At 43.4% G+C, this 6,109-nt stretch overlaps 1 protein-coding gene across 5 annotated transcripts in view; it reads left to right on the forward strand.

Moving 5' to 3' along the window:
* Window positions 1-6,109, forward strand: part of ZHX2 (zinc fingers and homeoboxes 2) — a 128,337-nt gene continuing 122,228 nt past the window's right edge. For all 5 annotated transcript variants that reach the window (XR_003095179.1, XM_006028444.3, XM_025209887.1 and 2 more), the window contains exon 1: window positions 1-27. The gene's annotated coding sequence lies outside the window, so the exon portion shown is untranslated. The remainder of the gene's footprint in view (window positions 28-6,109) is intronic.

A 6,109-nucleotide genomic window follows, 5' to 3' on the forward strand; every position in this document is an offset into this window, starting at 1 on the left:
GCCCGGCCGGGGGTCGCGGGAGCGCAGGTAGGCAAGGCAGGGGTTTCCCCGGCTCATGCCTCTTCTCCCCCCGCATCCTCCCCGTGCCGCCCCCCGGGGCATCCGTGCCCGCCCGGCTGGATGTTCCCCGTTCCCGCGGGGGAAACTTGGCGCCCCCCGGTGCCCGCGGGCGCGGGGCTCCTGGCAAAGTTTCCGCGTGTGGGGGGAGCGCAGGGAGGCTGGAGTGGGGGGGCACTGTATTCTCGCAGCTGGGACGCTTATTTATTGATTTTGGCCTGTCCTGAGGGCGCAGAGACAAAGCTGTCTATTCCCCCCATCCCCGAAGAATACAACTTGGCTGTGGGGAGGTGGAGCTGGGATCTGCCCGGGCTTTCCACCTGACTGAGCCACTTCAAAGCCATGCGGGGGTGGGGGGGCTCTGCCTTCAACTGTTTCCTGATTGCCTTTTGTTTGCTCCCAGTGTGGGGATCCAGCTTTTTTTAAAGGGCCTTGGCATGTTTCTTCCCTCCTCCCCCCATCCCTTCCTCTGGAATTAAAACTCTTGGTGTTGCTGTTTGTAAGTGTTGGGGGGGCCCCGGCCTGCCTAAAAAAGCCAGGGAAAAGCAAAGTTTGATGTCAGGGAGGGGAAGGAGGGTGAGGGAAGCCTGAAGGGATGAGGAAGGAGGCGGTAGTTTTAGGGTGACTTTCCCATGTTGGGATGGCTAGGTCTCCTTGCAGTCGTATCCCAGGGCAGCCTGGCCACAAAGCGCTGGATGACTGCTGGGATGAATCAAATGCCGTACTAAACCGAGCCAGGGACCTGTGACACCCTCCCTCCAAAGTGTCTGGTTATGCTTGACTTTAGACCAGCGGTTCCCAAACTCTGCCCACCACCAATTTAAAACGATACAACCTTGAGTACCACCGGCACATTTTTGTCATATAAAGAAATTTATAATAAATCTGTTAATGCGTACCACTGACAGGTTGTCTGCATACTACTGGTGGTACCCATACCACAGATTGGGAACCGCTGCTTTAGACCAACCTGGCTACAACCTCTATCTGTTGGTCACAAGAGGAAGACTTCATTTCATTAGAAGGATATAAGCCAACAGCAGTGATTTTATTTAAATAAATCAAAAGCAAGGCCCAGTTCAGGGAGGTGTGTCAGCATATCCTCAAATCTAACTTTCTCCCAGCTGCATAGCTGGCCCAATAAAAAAAAATATCACCCTGAGAGATCCTTGCTTCTCGCATATCTTAAATTAAATGCCTTCCTGATTTGAAGTTCAAAATCTTAATACTTGTGTTAAGTGGTTCTGGGTGTCTGCTACCTGGGTAATTTGCACCTGGCAAGTTAATGATCTCGCCTTATTTGCAGCTCTCACCACTGAGTTAGCTAGCTCTACACTACTGAGTTCTCCAAGTATAGCCACGTCAGTCAAGGGTATGAAGAAGTGGCATCTTAAACTGACATAGTTGCCAACAGAAGTCTCTAGTGTAGATGCACTTTTACCAGTCGGATGCCTTTCATATATAGTAGGTGGTTTTTACTATAGTGGTACAGAGTGCAGCTTTGCTGGTAAAGCTGTATCCTCATTAGAAGTGCTTTGCTGATAGAATATGCTAGTAGCCCTATAGACTTCCTAATGCAGACATGGCTTCAGTCTCTAATATGAAGTACTGGCAAGCTTGCAAAAACATTTATTGCATTGTTAAACCTGTGAATTTATTTTGCCAACAGAGAACATGCTGCATGTGATATAGCTGAGAACTCGGTGCACTTTAAAAGTTCACATACAACGTTTCATTCCAACTCAGATTTTATCCATCAGCAGACTAATACACAAAATGAAAAATCTCTCATGGTCATCCCATTATGTCCCTGTTCAGAAAAGCAGACGTTAACTTTAATCATGCAAGTAATTCAGTTGAAGTCAAAGTGATTCCTCACTTTGAGAAGTTAAGTTCCTACCTGTTCTTCACCTAGAGAGCAGAAGTTCCCTTAGGAAATGTTCATCCTACCAGTAGGATATCAGTTGAACGTTTGAAAGTAATGCGTTATTAGCTAAACAGTTCTTCTGAAAGGGCAGCAGCCTCTTCCTCAATTGATGAACAGTCTGTGGTTTCTAAGCATTGTATATATCACTGGCATATAGATTTTTAATGAAAGAAACCTAATTTCTGTAGCATCACGTTGATGTGTTCTCTCTGTTGCTGAAACTTCATGAAAAGAGATGACACTTGAATGTAGCGAGAGGCTATGATTCTTTTCAAATCCCCAGACAATCTGTCTGGAGACACGAGTGTAGAAAGGACCTGTTTTTGTTCATCCCTGTACAAAATGCAGAATTTATTGCCAGAATTGGTATCAGTAGTTACATGTGTCATGACTTCCTTTTTTGCTCCCTCTGTGCTTGGATGGTGTCTTGGAGCATGTTAGCTACAGCAGAGTTAATATTTGGAAGGAGAAGGGGAGGTGTTGATCCAGGCCTGAGTTATTTTTCCAAATGTCCACTGAATCTGAGGGCTAAACACAGCTTCTGAGAATAAATAGAAACAATACCTGGGGTATAATTTATTCCCAAACTGAATGCCTTCTAAATTTAGAGGATTCTGGTAGGTAACAGAAAACTGTGATTAATCTATTATGTAATTTATATATTGGTTTTAATATATTTTTTATGGTTAGGCATAACTTGACTACTGAGTTTCACCCTTAGATTTGCTGCAAATCCGATTTTAGCTTGTGCATCTGTATGAATGTAGCTGTAAGCTTTTAAAATAAGTGATACTAATAGATGGAAGCATTGCTGAATTTAACTCCCCCAAAGACAACTCACTGTGTTGTGTGCAGGTATATTTACATGTTTCACGTTGGCTGCAACTCATGTTTATTTGGTTGGTTTATTTTATCAGTCATTTAAAATACATGGTCTGAAACTTAGTGGACATCTGTTTGGTATCCAGTGCATACTTGTCTGATACAGAAATATTTTTTTTCTTTTTTTCTTTAAGCTATGAAGACCCTTTTGATTCCCAGGGTTGCACTGAAAAACTTAAAGCATAATAACATTTTAAAGAATATTCTGTTTCCGTGTTCTTTCATATAAAACAAACTGCAAGTGAAACAAATGAAAACCTTGCGTGCTGAGGTTGAAGGAGTAATATAAAAAAAATCACAAGCTAGCGCTCCTCTCCCCACCCCCCAAATCATGACAATGACTTTAAAATAATGAGATATGGTACTCTCTTGGTTCTTTTACTTTACCAGGATTTCGTGAGCCTGCAGAGTTCATCTTCTAGTCTAAAACATTGTGTAGCATGAGGTCTGAAGTTTCAAGTGAAAGCTGAGGTTTTTAGATGACTAGGAAGTGAGACTTTTAACAAGAACACCAACTTTTGTGGGACTAATGATTAAAATTGTGTGTTAGCCTTGCTGAGGGCAACAGTATTGCCTAGGAAGATGCATAGTAACGTGATTTTGTGTATTCAGTGTTAGAGAGGCCCTGGGTGAGGTGCTATACGTGTATTTTGGTCAGTAGACTTGATGGTGCGTATGGGCAAGTGGGAATAGGTTTTGCCATCTGTGCTTACAAATGACAGGGTATTCATACCTTTAGAAGCACCTTTTAGGTGCGAGTTCTAATAAATCAGCACATGGATTACACTGTGAAATACTCTGCAACTGACGCAAAACCTTCTTGAAATTAACAGATGTCATATCATCCCTCTGAATTACTAAATTAAGGTGCTGCCCTGAAACAGACCCTGCTGTCATTCAGCTACCAAGAAGCTGGCCCAAAGTTTTATGTCCAGTAGCAATAACTGCAGCTAGAACAGAGCAGCAAATGTTATCAGGGGGTGACTGGGCAAGGGGTGTTAAGAAGGTGACAGGAAGGAGATCTGTTGAATCTAGAGAGAGAGAGAGAGAAGCAATGCATTGGGGTGCATTGTATTGGGGTGAATTTTACCTAGTGCTGAGCCTGTTGAAAGAGCGTACATGCTAAGGGTTTTGGTGATGAACACAGAATTCCATAAGCCTGGTGCTCATTTCCCCTGTTACAACGATGATGATGATGCCATGAACGCTGCTTAGAGTTTCTCTCTTTCGCATGGCATCAGATATCAACTTCCAGATCTATAAGCCACTGTCTGGTATTATCAGTCAATGTGCGAATTCCATCTGCCCCATCTGGGCATTTGTAAGGATACACTTAGAAGTTACAGTGATGCTATATTCTCTGAGGTTTCCTTGATTGAATTCTAGTTCCATAATTTGAATGAATGTTTGCTTTCCAAGTGCTTTTTAGTTTTCATATATATATTTTTACAGATCTGGTTATTATTTCATAATTTTTTTTTTTTTTAGTGCTCTCATGCCCTTGGCTTTCTAGTGGAATTACCACCAGAGTAAAACAGGGTAACTATGCCATTGGAGCTGGTTTCCCTGACCGTGGGAAAACTTGTACTCTTAGAAAACCGTGTGTTTCTGAACACTGGAGAATGTGGTGATGAGTGGGCTATTGAGGAAGGAATGGTTTATTATAAGCCAAGTAACAGTTGTTGGTGTTCATGTGATAAGAGCATTATTTTTGAGCAGTTTGAAATGAAATGGTTCCTCTGTCCAACTGCTCCTGATCCTGGAAGAATGCAGCTGAGCTTCCTGAAGTGTGCTAATCAATGGGAGTATTGAAAGGAAAGTCTAAATACAGCTTGATGTGTTCATAGACCTGAATTGTTCACAGACATGAAGGGAAAAGACTTTCAAAAGATGTCTGTACTAGGAGCCTTTTGGTGTAAGTGTGCCCATACATTATAACCGCAAAGTGTGCTTAGTGCAGATGCAGATTACACAGGCAAACCTGTACTTTCAGGGGAATACTTTATCCCACACCTTGCACTACAAGTGAAATAAGCTGTATTGGCAAGTGCAGTTTGGCTTCTGAAACTTCATCTCTATTAATTGTGCTGGCAAGACTCATTGTCAGTCACAAATCACACCACAGAGTGATGCAACTTTGCCTGAGGAAGTTTATAGTATAAAGCTAGCGCAAGATTTATAATGCAGATCTGTTTACAGTACACTTCTCTAGCTCTGGATGGCCTCAAAATTGGGTGCTGTTCTGGAAGGTATATTTTAACGGTGTAGTCCAGGACTGGATCTGGACAACAGGGCTTCCACCCAGGCTGGATTCATGGAGCCAGCAGCAGCTCTGATGGGTCCTAGAGGTGGGTTCAGATTCAGGGTCAGTGCCACAGGTCCAGGAGTGGCCAGTGCTGCAGGTTGGGCATCAAGTAGCGGTGCCAGTGGGGGAATAGGTGGCAGCACAGGTCCAGGAGCAGGAAGCACAGATCCACGGGAGGATAGCAGCAGGACAAGTGAGGGCTGTATCTGTTCAACCATCATTTGGCCCCCTGCCACCAATGGCAATGTTCATTGGGGACTAGGGACCCCAAATTCTGCGGCAGGGCATGCTCCAGTGGCCGTGCCCCTCAACTTCAGGCAGCCCACTAGACTTCCAGCAAACAAGAAGAAACATTTCCACAGACCAGATCTGGTCCACAGACTATATGTTTAACACCCATGATGTAATCAAACGAGGTTATTGAGCTTACCCTAGAGGTATATGGATGAAAATTAATGTCCATTGATATATGGCAGGTCAGAGTAGATGATCTAATGGGCCCTTCCAGCCAAAAACTCTGTTAATTGATATATTTTTCCCTTGTTTGTCCAGGCTGGTTTGGACTGTTCGAAACATAGTTCCCATCTCTCCGCTGCAAGGCTATTCCATAGTCTAATATTTCCGCTGCTGGGAAAATTGTCCTGATATTTGGATTCAGTTTTTATTGCTTTATTTGATCCAGTTACTCCAAGCTCTGCTCCCTTTTACCAACCCTAAATACTTCTCTGTTATATGCAGCCTGTAGATTTCAGATACTCCCATAGTGGTTTCTAATTGTCTGTTGTTTTTACTGAATATCTTCTCAGTAAAGGTTAAGGCTGCATGTTTTACTCACTTAAGCTTTGAACAGTAAACCAGATTCCTATGAGATTTTTCCGACCTGCTTAAGCCAATGACCATAAATAAGGAAGCTTAAGGCTACTTTACATTGGGTTCAG

Source organism: Alligator sinensis, unplaced genomic scaffold, assembly GCF_000455745.1.
Source record: "Alligator sinensis unplaced genomic scaffold, ASM45574v1 scaffold681_1, whole genome shotgun sequence".
Classification (NCBI taxonomy): Eukaryota; Metazoa; Chordata; order Crocodylia; family Alligatoridae; genus Alligator; species Alligator sinensis.